This window comes from Lytechinus pictus, unplaced genomic scaffold (assembly GCF_037042905.1).
Source record: "Lytechinus pictus isolate F3 Inbred unplaced genomic scaffold, Lp3.0 scaffold_45, whole genome shotgun sequence".
Taxonomy (NCBI): Eukaryota; Metazoa; Echinodermata; class Echinoidea; order Temnopleuroida; family Toxopneustidae; genus Lytechinus; species Lytechinus pictus.
The window spans coordinates 1-14,068 of NW_026974165.1; the positions used below are offsets into that span (position 1 = coordinate 1).

The following is a 14,068-nucleotide window of genomic DNA, read 5'->3' on the forward strand; positions in this document are numbered from 1 at the left end:
TGTCTCCAAGAGACGAGGCGCGCAGTTCAAGGCCTACACCATCATGTGAATTGTTGCGTCACACACAGGTGCGCATCCAAGAAAAAAAACACGACAATATCTCAAAATTCTCGTAGGTAGGCATCCGATGGAAACTGAAACAAACCCAATGAAAGATCGGTGGAATGACTGAAGACATCAAGAAACCAATATTATTACTGACAGGGATTAAATAGATGATGACGTCATAGTATCCCTTCAAATAGCTTGACTTTGATGGAGCAAGAGCCTACGACCATACCATGCTGAATATACCGGTTCTCGTCCGATCACCGAAGTCAAGCAGCATAGGGCTCGGTTAGTACTTGGATGGGAGACCGCCTGGGAATACCGGGTGTTGTAGGCATTTTTTGCTTCATGAAATGCCCCTTTATTCATTTTTACATTTTAAGTCGTTGGTATTTGTTTTCCTTATAGTATCACTTTTGTCTCTTTTTGTTGTCTTTTTCGTCTCCTTCGTCACCCTTTTTAATAGAGCAGGAATAAACTTTTCGCTTGATGTCCGACATTCAAGGCAATGAGGAAAGTCGTTTGTTTGCAAGCACAGGGTCTCCAAGAGACGAGGCGCGCAGTTCAAGGCCTACACCATCATGTGAATTGTTGCGTCACACACAGGTGCGCATCCAAGAAAAAAAACACGACAATATCTCAAAATTCTCGTAGGTAGGCATCCGATGGAAACTGAAACAAACCCAATGAAAGATCGGTGGAATGACTGAAGACATCAAGAAACCAATATTATTACTGACAGGGATTAAATAGATGATGACGTCATAGTATCCCTTCAAATAGCTTGACTTTGATGGAGCAAGAGCCTACGACCATACCATGCTGAATATACCGGTTCTCGTCCGATCACCGAAGTCAAGCAGCATAGGGCTCGGTTAGTACTTGGATGGGAGACCGCCTGGGAATACCGGGTGTTGTAGGCATTTTTTGCTTCATGAAATGCCCCTTTATTCATTTTTACATTTTAAGTCGTTGGTATTTGTTTTCCTTATAGTATCACTTTTGTCTCTTTTTGTTGTCTTTTTCGTCTCCTTCGTCACCCTTTTTAATAGAGCAGGAATAAACTTTTCGCTTGATGTCCGACATTCAAGGCAATGAGGAAAGTCGTTTGTTTGCAAGCACAGGGTCTCCAAGAGACGAGGCGCGCAGTTCAAGGCCTACACCATCATGTGAATTGTTGCGTCACACACAGGTGCGCATCCAAGAAAAAAAACACGACAATATCTCAAAATTCTCGTAGGTAGGCATCCGATGGAAACTGAAACAAACCCAATGAAAGATCGGTGGAATGACTGAAGACATCAAGAAACCAATATTATTACTGACAGGGATTAAATAGATGATGACGTCATAGTATCCCTTCAAATAGCTTGACTTTGATGGAGCAAGAGCCTACGACCATACCATGCTGAATATACCGGTTCTCGTCCGATCACCGAAGTCAAGCAGCATAGGGCTCGGTTAGTACTTGGATGGGAGACCGCCTGGGAATACCGGGTGTTGTAGGCATTTTTTGCTTCATGAAATGCCCCTTTATTCATTTTTACATTTTAAGTCGTTGGTATTTGTTTTCCTTATAGTATCACTTTTGTCTCTTTTTGTTGTCTTTTTCGTCTCCTTCGTCACCCTTTTTAATAGAGCAGGAATAAACTTTTCGCTTGATGTCCGACATTCAAGGCAATGAGGAAAGTCGTTTGTTTGCAAGCACAGGGTCTCCAAGAGACGAGGCGCGCAGTTCAAGGCCTACACCATCATGTGAATTGTTGCGTCACACACAGGTGCGCATCCAAGAAAAAAAACACGACAATATCTCAAAATTCTCGTAGGTAGGCATCCGATGGAAACTGAAACAAACCCAATGAAAGATCGGTGGAATGACTGAAGACATCAAGAAACCAATATTATTACTGACAGGGATTAAATAGATGATGACGTCATAGTATCCCTTCAAATAGCTTGACTTTGATGGAGCAAGAGCCTACGACCATACCATGCTGAATATACCGGTTCTCGTCCGATCACCGAAGTCAAGCAGCATAGGGCTCGGTTAGTACTTGGATGGGAGACCGCCTGGGAATACCGGGTGTTGTAGGCATTTTTTGCTTCATGAAATGCCCCTTTATTCATTTTTACATTTTAAGTCGTTGGTATTTGTTTTCCTTATAGTATCACTTTTGTCTCTTTTTGTTGTCTTTTTCGTCTCCTTCGTCACCCTTTTTAATAGAGCAGGAATAAACTTTTCGCTTGATGTCCGACATTCAAGGCAATGAGGAAAGTCGTTTGTTTGCAAGCACAGGGTCTCCAAGAGACGAGGCGCGCAGTTCAAGGCCTACACCATCATGTGAATTGTTGCGTCACACACAGGTGCGCATCCAAGAAAAAAAACACGACAATATCTCAAAATTCTCGTAGGTAGGCATCCGATGGAAACTGAAACAAACCCAATGAAAGATCGGTGGAATGACTGAAGACATCAAGAAACCAATATTATTACTGACAGGGATTAAATAGATGATGACGTCATAGTATCCCTTCAAATAGCTTGACTTTGATGGAGCAAGAGCCTACGACCATACCATGCTGAATATACCGGTTCTCGTCCGATCACCGAAGTCAAGCAGCATAGGGCTCGGTTAGTACTTGGATGGGAGACCGCCTGGGAATACCGGGTGTTGTAGGCATTTTTTGCTTCATGAAATGCCCCTTTATTCATTTTTACATTTTAAGTCGTTGGTATTTGTTTTCCTTATAGTATCACTTTTGTCTCTTTTTGTTGTCTTTTTCGTCTCCTTCGTCACCCTTTTTAATAGAGCAGGAATAAACTTTTCGCTTGATGTCCGACATTCAAGGCAATGAGGAAAGTCGTTTGTTTGCAAGCACAGGGTCTCCAAGAGACGAGGCGCGCAGTTCAAGGCCTACACCATCATGTGAATTGTTGCGTCACACACAGGTGCGCATCCAAGAAAAAAAACACGACAATATCTCAAAATTCTCGTAGGTAGGCATCCGATGGAAACTGAAACAAACCCAATGAAAGATCGGTGGAATGACTGAAGACATCAAGAAACCAATATTATTACTGACAGGGATTAAATAGATGATGACGTCATAGTATCCCTTCAAATAGCTTGACTTTGATGGAGCAAGAGCCTACGACCATACCATGCTGAATATACCGGTTCTCGTCCGATCACCGAAGTCAAGCAGCATAGGGCTCGGTTAGTACTTGGATGGGAGACCGCCTGGGAATACCGGGTGTTGTAGGCATTTTTTGCTTCATGAAATGCCCCTTTATTCATTTTTACATTTTAAGTCGTTGGTATTTGTTTTCCTTATAGTATCACTTTTGTCTCTTTTTGTTGTCTTTTTCGTCTCCTTCGTCACCCTTTTTAATAGAGCAGGAATAAACTTTTCGCTTGATGTCCGACATTCAAGGCAATGAGGAAAGTCGTTTGTTTGCAAGCACAGGGTCTCCAAGAGACGAGGCGCGCAGTTCAAGGCCTACACCATCATGTGAATTGTTGCGTCACACACAGGTGCGCATCCAAGAAAAAAAACACGACAATATCTCAAAATTCTCGTAGGTAGGCATCCGATGGAAACTGAAACAAACCCAATGAAAGATCGGTGGAATGACTGAAGACATCAAGAAACCAATATTATTACTGACAGGGATTAAATAGATGATGACGTCATAGTATCCCTTCAAATAGCTTGACTTTGATGGAGCAAGAGCCTACGACCATACCATGCTGAATATACCGGTTCTCGTCCGATCACCGAAGTCAAGCAGCATAGGGCTCGGTTAGTACTTGGATGGGAGACCGCCTGGGAATACCGGGTGTTGTAGGCATTTTTTGCTTCATGAAATGCCCCTTTATTCATTTTTACATTTTAAGTCGTTGGTATTTGTTTTCCTTATAGTATCACTTTTGTCTCTTTTTGTTGTCTTTTTCGTCTCCTTCGTCACCCTTTTTAATAGAGCAGGAATAAACTTTTCGCTTGATGTCCGACATTCAAGGCAATGAGGAAAGTCGTTTGTTTGCAAGCACAGGGTCTCCAAGAGACGAGGCGCGCAGTTCAAGGCCTACACCATCATGTGAATTGTTGCGTCACACACAGGTGCGCATCCAAGAAAAAAAACACGACAATATCTCAAAATTCTCGTAGGTAGGCATCCGATGGAAACTGAAACAAACCCAATGAAAGATCGGTGGAATGACTGAAGACATCAAGAAACCAATATTATTACTGACAGGGATTAAATAGATGATGACGTCATAGTATCCCTTCAAATAGCTTGACTTTGATGGAGCAAGAGCCTACGACCATACCATGCTGAATATACCGGTTCTCGTCCGATCACCGAAGTCAAGCAGCATAGGGCTCGGTTAGTACTTGGATGGGAGACCGCCTGGGAATACCGGGTGTTGTAGGCATTTTTTGCTTCATGAAATGCCCCTTTATTCATTTTTACATTTTAAGTCGTTGGTATTTGTTTTCCTTATAGTATCACTTTTGTCTCTTTTTGTTGTCTTTTTCGTCTCCTTCGTCACCCTTTTTAATAGAGCAGGAATAAACTTTTCGCTTGATGTCCGACATTCAAGGCAATGAGGAAAGTCGTTTGTTTGCAAGCACAGGGTCTCCAAGAGACGAGGCGCGCAGTTCAAGGCCTACACCATCATGTGAATTGTTGCGTCACACACAGGTGCGCATCCAAGAAAAAAAACACGACAATATCTCAAAATTCTCGTAGGTAGGCATCCGATGGAAACTGAAACAAACCCAATGAAAGATCGGTGGAATGACTGAAGACATCAAGAAACCAATATTATTACTGACAGGGATTAAATAGATGATGACGTCATAGTATCCCTTCAAATAGCTTGACTTTGATGGAGCAAGAGCCTACGACCATACCATGCTGAATATACCGGTTCTCGTCCGATCACCGAAGTCAAGCAGCATAGGGCTCGGTTAGTACTTGGATGGGAGACCGCCTGGGAATACCGGGTGTTGTAGGCATTTTTTGCTTCATGAAATGCCCCTTTATTCATTTTTACATTTTAAGTCGTTGGTATTTGTTTTCCTTATAGTATCACTTTTGTCTCTTTTTGTTGTCTTTTTCGTCTCCTTCGTCACCCTTTTTAATAGAGCAGGAATAAACTTTTCGCTTGATGTCCGACATTCAAGGCAATGAGGAAAGTCGTTTGTTTGCAAGCACAGGGTCTCCAAGAGACGAGGCGCGCAGTTCAAGGCCTACACCATCATGTGAATTGTTGCGTCACACACAGGTGCGCATCCAAGAAAAAAAACACGACAATATCTCAAAATTCTCGTAGGTAGGCATCCGATGGAAACTGAAACAAACCCAATGAAAGATCGGTGGAATGACTGAAGACATCAAGAAACCAATATTATTACTGACAGGGATTAAATAGATGATGACGTCATAGTATCCCTTCAAATAGCTTGACTTTGATGGAGCAAGAGCCTACGACCATACCATGCTGAATATACCGGTTCTCGTCCGATCACCGAAGTCAAGCAGCATAGGGCTCGGTTAGTACTTGGATGGGAGACCGCCTGGGAATACCGGGTGTTGTAGGCATTTTTTGCTTCATGAAATGCCCCTTTATTCATTTTTACATTTTAAGTCGTTGGTATTTGTTTTCCTTATAGTATCACTTTTGTCTCTTTTTGTTGTCTTTTTCGTCTCCTTCGTCACCCTTTTTAATAGAGCAGGAATAAACTTTTCGCTTGATGTCCGACATTCAAGGCAATGAGGAAAGTCGTTTGTTTGCAAGCACAGGGTCTCCAAGAGACGAGGCGCGCAGTTCAAGGCCTACACCATCATGTGAATTGTTGCGTCACACACAGGTGCGCATCCAAGAAAAAAAACACGACAATATCTCAAAATTCTCGTAGGTAGGCATCCGATGGAAACTGAAACAAACCCAATGAAAGATCGGTGGAATGACTGAAGACATCAAGAAACCAATATTATTACTGACAGGGATTAAATAGATGATGACGTCATAGTATCCCTTCAAATAGCTTGACTTTGATGGAGCAAGAGCCTACGACCATACCATGCTGAATATACCGGTTCTCGTCCGATCACCGAAGTCAAGCAGCATAGGGCTCGGTTAGTACTTGGATGGGAGACCGCCTGGGAATACCGGGTGTTGTAGGCATTTTTTGCTTCATGAAATGCCCCTTTATTCATTTTTACATTTTAAGTCGTTGGTATTTGTTTTCCTTATAGTATCACTTTTGTCTCTTTTTGTTGTCTTTTTCGTCTCCTTCGTCACCCTTTTTAATAGAGCAGGAATAAACTTTTCGCTTGATGTCCGACATTCAAGGCAATGAGGAAAGTCGTTTGTTTGCAAGCACAGGGTCTCCAAGAGACGAGGCGCGCAGTTCAAGGCCTACACCATCATGTGAATTGTTGCGTCACACACAGGTGCGCATCCAAGAAAAAAAACACGACAATATCTCAAAATTCTCGTAGGTAGGCATCCGATGGAAACTGAAACAAACCCAATGAAAGATCGGTGGAATGACTGAAGACATCAAGAAACCAATATTATTACTGACAGGGATTAAATAGATGATGACGTCATAGTATCCCTTCAAATAGCTTGACTTTGATGGAGCAAGAGCCTACGACCATACCATGCTGAATATACCGGTTCTCGTCCGATCACCGAAGTCAAGCAGCATAGGGCTCGGTTAGTACTTGGATGGGAGACCGCCTGGGAATACCGGGTGTTGTAGGCATTTTTTGCTTCATGAAATGCCCCTTTATTCATTTTTACATTTTAAGTCGTTGGTATTTGTTTTCCTTATAGTATCACTTTTGTCTCTTTTTGTTGTCTTTTTCGTCTCCTTCGTCACCCTTTTTAATAGAGCAGGAATAAACTTTTCGCTTGATGTCCGACATTCAAGGCAATGAGGAAAGTCGTTTGTTTGCAAGCACAGGGTCTCCAAGAGACGAGGCGCGCAGTTCAAGGCCTACACCATCATGTGAATTGTTGCGTCACACACAGGTGCGCATCCAAGAAAAAAAACACGACAATATCTCAAAATTCTCGTAGGTAGGCATCCGATGGAAACTGAAACAAACCCAATGAAAGATCGGTGGAATGACTGAAGACATCAAGAAACCAATATTATTACTGACAGGGATTAAATAGATGATGACGTCATAGTATCCCTTCAAATAGCTTGACTTTGATGGAGCAAGAGCCTACGACCATACCATGCTGAATATACCGGTTCTCGTCCGATCACCGAAGTCAAGCAGCATAGGGCTCGGTTAGTACTTGGATGGGAGACCGCCTGGGAATACCGGGTGTTGTAGGCATTTTTTGCTTCATGAAATGCCCCTTTATTCATTTTTACATTTTAAGTCGTTGGTATTTGTTTTCCTTATAGTATCACTTTTGTCTCTTTTTGTTGTCTTTTTCGTCTCCTTCGTCACCCTTTTTAATAGAGCAGGAATAAACTTTTCGCTTGATGTCCGACATTCAAGGCAATGAGGAAAGTCGTTTGTTTGCAAGCACAGGGTCTCCAAGAGACGAGGCGCGCAGTTCAAGGCCTACACCATCATGTGAATTGTTGCGTCACACACAGGTGCGCATCCAAGAAAAAAAACACGACAATATCTCAAAATTCTCGTAGGTAGGCATCCGATGGAAACTGAAACAAACCCAATGAAAGATCGGTGGAATGACTGAAGACATCAAGAAACCAATATTATTACTGACAGGGATTAAATAGATGATGACGTCATAGTATCCCTTCAAATAGCTTGACTTTGATGGAGCAAGAGCCTACGACCATACCATGCTGAATATACCGGTTCTCGTCCGATCACCGAAGTCAAGCAGCATAGGGCTCGGTTAGTACTTGGATGGGAGACCGCCTGGGAATACCGGGTGTTGTAGGCATTTTTTGCTTCATGAAATGCCCCTTTATTCATTTTTACATTTTAAGTCGTTGGTATTTGTTTTCCTTATAGTATCACTTTTGTCTCTTTTTGTTGTCTTTTTCGTCTCCTTCGTCACCCTTTTTAATAGAGCAGGAATAAACTTTTCGCTTGATGTCCGACATTCAAGGCAATGAGGAAAGTCGTTTGTTTGCAAGCACAGGGTCTCCAAGAGACGAGGCGCGCAGTTCAAGGCCTACACCATCATGTGAATTGTTGCGTCACACACAGGTGCGCATCCAAGAAAAAAAACACGACAATATCTCAAAATTCTCGTAGGTAGGCATCCGATGGAAACTGAAACAAACCCAATGAAAGATCGGTGGAATGACTGAAGACATCAAGAAACCAATATTATTACTGACAGGGATTAAATAGATGATGACGTCATAGTATCCCTTCAAATAGCTTGACTTTGATGGAGCAAGAGCCTACGACCATACCATGCTGAATATACCGGTTCTCGTCCGATCACCGAAGTCAAGCAGCATAGGGCTCGGTTAGTACTTGGATGGGAGACCGCCTGGGAATACCGGGTGTTGTAGGCATTTTTTGCTTCATGAAATGCCCCTTTATTCATTTTTACATTTTAAGTCGTTGGTATTTGTTTTCCTTATAGTATCACTTTTGTCTCTTTTTGTTGTCTTTTTCGTCTCCTTCGTCACCCTTTTTAATAGAGCAGGAATAAACTTTTCGCTTGATGTCCGACATTCAAGGCAATGAGGAAAGTCGTTTGTTTGCAAGCACAGGGTCTCCAAGAGACGAGGCGCGCAGTTCAAGGCCTACACCATCATGTGAATTGTTGCGTCACACACAGGTGCGCATCCAAGAAAAAAAACACGACAATATCTCAAAATTCTCGTAGGTAGGCATCCGATGGAAACTGAAACAAACCCAATGAAAGATCGGTGGAATGACTGAAGACATCAAGAAACCAATATTATTACTGACAGGGATTAAATAGATGATGACGTCATAGTATCCCTTCAAATAGCTTGACTTTGATGGAGCAAGAGCCTACGACCATACCATGCTGAATATACCGGTTCTCGTCCGATCACCGAAGTCAAGCAGCATAGGGCTCGGTTAGTACTTGGATGGGAGACCGCCTGGGAATACCGGGTGTTGTAGGCATTTTTTGCTTCATGAAATGCCCCTTTATTCATTTTTACATTTTAAGTCGTTGGTATTTGTTTTCCTTATAGTATCACTTTTGTCTCTTTTTGTTGTCTTTTTCGTCTCCTTCGTCACCCTTTTTAATAGAGCAGGAATAAACTTTTCGCTTGATGTCCGACATTCAAGGCAATGAGGAAAGTCGTTTGTTTGCAAGCACAGGGTCTCCAAGAGACGAGGCGCGCAGTTCAAGGCCTACACCATCATGTGAATTGTTGCGTCACACACAGGTGCGCATCCAAGAAAAAAAACACGACAATATCTCAAAATTCTCGTAGGTAGGCATCCGATGGAAACTGAAACAAACCCAATGAAAGATCGGTGGAATGACTGAAGACATCAAGAAACCAATATTATTACTGACAGGGATTAAATAGATGATGACGTCATAGTATCCCTTCAAATAGCTTGACTTTGATGGAGCAAGAGCCTACGACCATACCATGCTGAATATACCGGTTCTCGTCCGATCACCGAAGTCAAGCAGCATAGGGCTCGGTTAGTACTTGGATGGGAGACCGCCTGGGAATACCGGGTGTTGTAGGCATTTTTTGCTTCATGAAATGCCCCTTTATTCATTTTTACATTTTAAGTCGTTGGTATTTGTTTTCCTTATAGTATCACTTTTGTCTCTTTTTGTTGTCTTTTTCGTCTCCTTCGTCACCCTTTTTAATAGAGCAGGAATAAACTTTTCGCTTGATGTCCGACATTCAAGGCAATGAGGAAAGTCGTTTGTTTGCAAGCACAGGGTCTCCAAGAGACGAGGCGCGCAGTTCAAGGCCTACACCATCATGTGAATTGTTGCGTCACACACAGGTGCGCATCCAAGAAAAAAAACACGACAATATCTCAAAATTCTCGTAGGTAGGCATCCGATGGAAACTGAAACAAACCCAATGAAAGATCGGTGGAATGACTGAAGACATCAAGAAACCAATATTATTACTGACAGGGATTAAATAGATGATGACGTCATAGTATCCCTTCAAATAGCTTGACTTTGATGGAGCAAGAGCCTACGACCATACCATGCTGAATATACCGGTTCTCGTCCGATCACCGAAGTCAAGCAGCATAGGGCTCGGTTAGTACTTGGATGGGAGACCGCCTGGGAATACCGGGTGTTGTAGGCATTTTTTGCTTCATGAAATGCCCCTTTATTCATTTTTACATTTTAAGTCGTTGGTATTTGTTTTCCTTATAGTATCACTTTTGTCTCTTTTTGTTGTCTTTTTCGTCTCCTTCGTCACCCTTTTTAATAGAGCAGGAATAAACTTTTCGCTTGATGTCCGACATTCAAGGCAATGAGGAAAGTCGTTTGTTTGCAAGCACAGGGTCTCCAAGAGACGAGGCGCGCAGTTCAAGGCCTACACCATCATGTGAATTGTTGCGTCACACACAGGTGCGCATCCAAGAAAAAAAACACGACAATATCTCAAAATTCTCGTAGGTAGGCATCCGATGGAAACTGAAACAAACCCAATGAAAGATCGGTGGAATGACTGAAGACATCAAGAAACCAATATTATTACTGACAGGGATTAAATAGATGATGACGTCATAGTATCCCTTCAAATAGCTTGACTTTGATGGAGCAAGAGCCTACGACCATACCATGCTGAATATACCGGTTCTCGTCCGATCACCGAAGTCAAGCAGCATAGGGCTCGGTTAGTACTTGGATGGGAGACCGCCTGGGAATACCGGGTGTTGTAGGCATTTTTTGCTTCATGAAATGCCCCTTTATTCATTTTTACATTTTAAGTCGTTGGTATTTGTTTTCCTTATAGTATCACTTTTGTCTCTTTTTGTTGTCTTTTTCGTCTCCTTCGTCACCCTTTTTAATAGAGCAGGAATAAACTTTTCGCTTGATGTCCGACATTCAAGGCAATGAGGAAAGTCGTTTGTTTGCAAGCACAGGGTCTCCAAGAGACGAGGCGCGCAGTTCAAGGCCTACACCATCATGTGAATTGTTGCGTCACACACAGGTGCGCATCCAAGAAAAAAAACACGACAATATCTCAAAATTCTCGTAGGTAGGCATCCGATGGAAACTGAAACAAACCCAATGAAAGATCGGTGGAATGACTGAAGACATCAAGAAACCAATATTATTACTGACAGGGATTAAATAGATGATGACGTCATAGTATCCCTTCAAATAGCTTGACTTTGATGGAGCAAGAGCCTACGACCATACCATGCTGAATATACCGGTTCTCGTCCGATCACCGAAGTCAAGCAGCATAGGGCTCGGTTAGTACTTGGATGGGAGACCGCCTGGGAATACCGGGTGTTGTAGGCATTTTTTGCTTCATGAAATGCCCCTTTATTCATTTTTACATTTTAAGTCGTTGGTATTTGTTTTCCTTATAGTATCACTTTTGTCTCTTTTTGTTGTCTTTTTCGTCTCCTTCGTCACCCTTTTTAATAGAGCAGGAATAAACTTTTCGCTTGATGTCCGACATTCAAGGCAATGAGGAAAGTCGTTTGTTTGCAAGCACAGGGTCTCCAAGAGACGAGGCGCGCAGTTCAAGGCCTACACCATCATGTGAATTGTTGCGTCACACACAGGTGCGCATCCAAGAAAAAAAACACGACAATATCTCAAAATTCTCGTAGGTAGGCATCCGATGGAAACTGAAACAAACCCAATGAAAGATCGGTGGAATGACTGAAGACATCAAGAAACCAATATTATTACTGACAGGGATTAAATAGATGATGACGTCATAGTATCCCTTCAAATAGCTTGACTTTGATGGAGCAAGAGCCTACGACCATACCATGCTGAATATACCGGTTCTCGTCCGATCACCGAAGTCAAGCAGCATAGGGCTCGGTTAGTACTTGGATGGGAGACCGCCTGGGAATACCGGGTGTTGTAGGCATTTTTTGCTTCATGAAATGCCCCTTTATTCATTTTTACATTTTAAGTCGTTGGTATTTGTTTTCCTTATAGTATCACTTTTGTCTCTTTTTGTTGTCTTTTTCGTCTCCTTCGTCACCCTTTTTAATAGAGCAGGAATAAACTTTTCGCTTGATGTCCGACATTCAAGGCAATGAGGAAAGTCGTTTGTTTGCAAGCACAGGGTCTCCAAGAGACGAGGCGCGCAGTTCAAGGCCTACACCATCATGTGAATTGTTGCGTCACACACAGGTGCGCATCCAAGAAAAAAAACACGACAATATCTCAAAATTCTCGTAGGTAGGCATCCGATGGAAACTGAAACAAACCCAATGAAAGATCGGTGGAATGACTGAAGACATCAAGAAACCAATATTATTACTGACAGGGATTAAATAGATGATGACGTCATAGTATCCCTTCAAATAGCTTGACTTTGATGGAGCAAGAGCCTACGACCATACCATGCTGAATATACCGGTTCTCGTCCGATCACCGAAGTCAAGCAGCATAGGGCTCGGTTAGTACTTGGATGGGAGACCGCCTGGGAATACCGGGTGTTGTAGGCATTTTTTGCTTCATGAAATGCCCCTTTATTCATTTTTACATTTTAAGTCGTTGGTATTTGTTTTCCTTATAGTATCACTTTTGTCTCTTTTTGTTGTCTTTTTCGTCTCCTTCGTCACCCTTTTTAATAGAGCAGGAATAAACTTTTCGCTTGATGTCCGACATTCAAGGCAATGAGGAAAGTCGTTTGTTTGCAAGCACAGGGTCTCCAAGAGACGAGGCGCGCAGTTCAAGGCCTACACCATCATGTGAATTGTTGCGTCACACACAGGTGCGCATCCAAGAAAAAAAACACGACAATATCTCAAAATTCTCGTAGGTAGGCATCCGATGGAAACTGAAACAAACCCAATGAAAGATCGGTGGAATGACTGAAGACATCAAGAAACCAATATTATTACTGACAGGGATTAAATAGATGATGACGTCATAGTATCCCTTCAAATAGCTTGACTTTGATGGAGCAAGAGCCTACGACCATACCATGCTGAATATACCGGTTCTCGTCCGATCACCGAAGTCAAGCAGCATAGGGCTCGGTTAGTACTTGGATGGGAGACCGCCTGGGAATACCGGGTGTTGTAGGCATTTTTTGCTTCATGAAATGCCCCTTTATTCATTTTTACATTTTAAGTCGTTGGTATTTGTTTTCCTTATAGTATCACTTTTGTCTCTTTTTGTTGTCTTTTTCGTCTCCTTCGTCACCCTTTTTAATAGAGCAGGAATAAACTTTTCGCTTGATGTCCGACATTCAAGGCAATGAGGAAAGTCGTTTGTTTGCAAGCACAGGGTCTCCAAGAGACGAGGCGCGCAGTTCAAGGCCTACACCATCATGTGAATTGTTGCGTCACACACAGGTGCGCATCCAAGAAAAAAAACACGACAATATCTCAAAATTCTCGTAGGTAGGCATCCGATGGAAACTGAAACAAACCCAATGAAAGATCGGTGGAATGACTGAAGACATCAAGAAACCAATATTATTACTGACAGGGATTAAATAGATGATGACGTCATAGTATCCCTTCAAATAGCTTGACTTTGATGGAGCAAGAGCCTACGACCATACCATGCTGAATATACCGGTTCTCGTCCGATCACCGAAGTCAAGCAGCATAGGGCTCGGTTAGTACTTGGATGGGAGACCGCCTGGGAATACCGGGTGTTGTAGGCATTTTTTGCTTCATGAAATGCCCCTTTATTCATTTTTACATTTTAAGTCGTTGGTATTTGTTTTCCTTATAGTATCACTTTTGTCTCTTTTTGTTGTCTTTTTCGTCTCCTTCGTCACCCTTTTTAATAGAGCAGGAATAAACTTTTCGCTTGATGTCCGACATTCAAGGCAATGAGGAAAGTCGTTTGTTTGCAAGCACAGGGTC

The 14,068-nt window shown here is 42.5% G+C and overlaps 24 non-coding genes across 24 annotated transcripts; all 24 read left to right on the forward strand.

Annotated features, from left to right (window-relative positions):
- Positions 1-266: 266 nt before the first annotated feature.
- LOC135158241 (5S ribosomal RNA) lies at positions 267-385 on the forward strand. Its single transcript, XR_010297014.1, has one exon. It is a non-coding gene; the product is annotated as a 5S ribosomal RNA (ribosomal RNA).
- A 467-nt stretch (positions 386-852) lies between these two features.
- LOC135158352 (5S ribosomal RNA) lies at positions 853-971 on the forward strand. The gene has a single exon (XR_010297126.1). It is a non-coding gene; the product is annotated as a 5S ribosomal RNA (ribosomal RNA).
- Positions 972-1,438: 467 nt separating this feature from the next.
- On the forward strand, positions 1,439-1,557 carry LOC135158466 (5S ribosomal RNA). Its single transcript, XR_010297239.1, has one exon. It is a non-coding gene; the product is annotated as a 5S ribosomal RNA (ribosomal RNA).
- A 467-nt stretch (positions 1,558-2,024) lies between these two features.
- Positions 2,025-2,143, forward strand: LOC135158556 (5S ribosomal RNA). The gene has a single exon (XR_010297327.1). It is a non-coding gene; the product is annotated as a 5S ribosomal RNA (ribosomal RNA).
- Positions 2,144-2,610: 467 nt separating this feature from the next.
- LOC135158136 (5S ribosomal RNA) lies at positions 2,611-2,729 on the forward strand. Its single transcript, XR_010296909.1, has one exon. It is a non-coding gene; the product is annotated as a 5S ribosomal RNA (ribosomal RNA).
- Positions 2,730-3,196: 467 nt separating this feature from the next.
- LOC135158147 (5S ribosomal RNA) lies at positions 3,197-3,315 on the forward strand. The gene has a single exon (XR_010296920.1). It is a non-coding gene; the product is annotated as a 5S ribosomal RNA (ribosomal RNA).
- Positions 3,316-3,782: 467 nt separating this feature from the next.
- On the forward strand, positions 3,783-3,901 carry LOC135158158 (5S ribosomal RNA). The gene has a single exon (XR_010296931.1). It is a non-coding gene; the product is annotated as a 5S ribosomal RNA (ribosomal RNA).
- A 467-nt stretch (positions 3,902-4,368) lies between these two features.
- Positions 4,369-4,487, forward strand: LOC135158169 (5S ribosomal RNA). Its single transcript, XR_010296942.1, has one exon. It is a non-coding gene; the product is annotated as a 5S ribosomal RNA (ribosomal RNA).
- Positions 4,488-4,954: 467 nt separating this feature from the next.
- LOC135158180 (5S ribosomal RNA) lies at positions 4,955-5,073 on the forward strand. The gene has a single exon (XR_010296953.1). It is a non-coding gene; the product is annotated as a 5S ribosomal RNA (ribosomal RNA).
- A 467-nt stretch (positions 5,074-5,540) lies between these two features.
- On the forward strand, positions 5,541-5,659 carry LOC135158191 (5S ribosomal RNA). Its single transcript, XR_010296964.1, has one exon. It is a non-coding gene; the product is annotated as a 5S ribosomal RNA (ribosomal RNA).
- A 467-nt stretch (positions 5,660-6,126) lies between these two features.
- LOC135158202 (5S ribosomal RNA) lies at positions 6,127-6,245 on the forward strand. Its single transcript, XR_010296975.1, has one exon. It is a non-coding gene; the product is annotated as a 5S ribosomal RNA (ribosomal RNA).
- A 467-nt stretch (positions 6,246-6,712) lies between these two features.
- Positions 6,713-6,831, forward strand: LOC135158213 (5S ribosomal RNA). Its single transcript, XR_010296986.1, has one exon. It is a non-coding gene; the product is annotated as a 5S ribosomal RNA (ribosomal RNA).
- Positions 6,832-7,298: 467 nt separating this feature from the next.
- Positions 7,299-7,417, forward strand: LOC135158224 (5S ribosomal RNA). The gene has a single exon (XR_010296997.1). It is a non-coding gene; the product is annotated as a 5S ribosomal RNA (ribosomal RNA).
- Positions 7,418-7,884: 467 nt separating this feature from the next.
- LOC135158235 (5S ribosomal RNA) lies at positions 7,885-8,003 on the forward strand. The gene has a single exon (XR_010297008.1). It is a non-coding gene; the product is annotated as a 5S ribosomal RNA (ribosomal RNA).
- A 467-nt stretch (positions 8,004-8,470) lies between these two features.
- On the forward strand, positions 8,471-8,589 carry LOC135158247 (5S ribosomal RNA). The gene has a single exon (XR_010297020.1). It is a non-coding gene; the product is annotated as a 5S ribosomal RNA (ribosomal RNA).
- Positions 8,590-9,056: 467 nt separating this feature from the next.
- On the forward strand, positions 9,057-9,175 carry LOC135158258 (5S ribosomal RNA). The gene has a single exon (XR_010297031.1). It is a non-coding gene; the product is annotated as a 5S ribosomal RNA (ribosomal RNA).
- A 467-nt stretch (positions 9,176-9,642) lies between these two features.
- LOC135158269 (5S ribosomal RNA) lies at positions 9,643-9,761 on the forward strand. Its single transcript, XR_010297043.1, has one exon. It is a non-coding gene; the product is annotated as a 5S ribosomal RNA (ribosomal RNA).
- Positions 9,762-10,228: 467 nt separating this feature from the next.
- On the forward strand, positions 10,229-10,347 carry LOC135158280 (5S ribosomal RNA). Its single transcript, XR_010297054.1, has one exon. It is a non-coding gene; the product is annotated as a 5S ribosomal RNA (ribosomal RNA).
- A 467-nt stretch (positions 10,348-10,814) lies between these two features.
- Positions 10,815-10,933, forward strand: LOC135158291 (5S ribosomal RNA). The gene has a single exon (XR_010297065.1). It is a non-coding gene; the product is annotated as a 5S ribosomal RNA (ribosomal RNA).
- A 467-nt stretch (positions 10,934-11,400) lies between these two features.
- LOC135158302 (5S ribosomal RNA) lies at positions 11,401-11,519 on the forward strand. Its single transcript, XR_010297076.1, has one exon. It is a non-coding gene; the product is annotated as a 5S ribosomal RNA (ribosomal RNA).
- Positions 11,520-11,986: 467 nt separating this feature from the next.
- Positions 11,987-12,105, forward strand: LOC135158313 (5S ribosomal RNA). Its single transcript, XR_010297087.1, has one exon. It is a non-coding gene; the product is annotated as a 5S ribosomal RNA (ribosomal RNA).
- Positions 12,106-12,572: 467 nt separating this feature from the next.
- Positions 12,573-12,691, forward strand: LOC135158324 (5S ribosomal RNA). The gene has a single exon (XR_010297098.1). It is a non-coding gene; the product is annotated as a 5S ribosomal RNA (ribosomal RNA).
- Positions 12,692-13,158: 467 nt separating this feature from the next.
- LOC135158335 (5S ribosomal RNA) lies at positions 13,159-13,277 on the forward strand. The gene has a single exon (XR_010297109.1). It is a non-coding gene; the product is annotated as a 5S ribosomal RNA (ribosomal RNA).
- A 467-nt stretch (positions 13,278-13,744) lies between these two features.
- Positions 13,745-13,863, forward strand: LOC135158346 (5S ribosomal RNA). The gene has a single exon (XR_010297120.1). It is a non-coding gene; the product is annotated as a 5S ribosomal RNA (ribosomal RNA).
- The last annotated feature ends 205 nt before the right edge of the window (positions 13,864-14,068 follow it).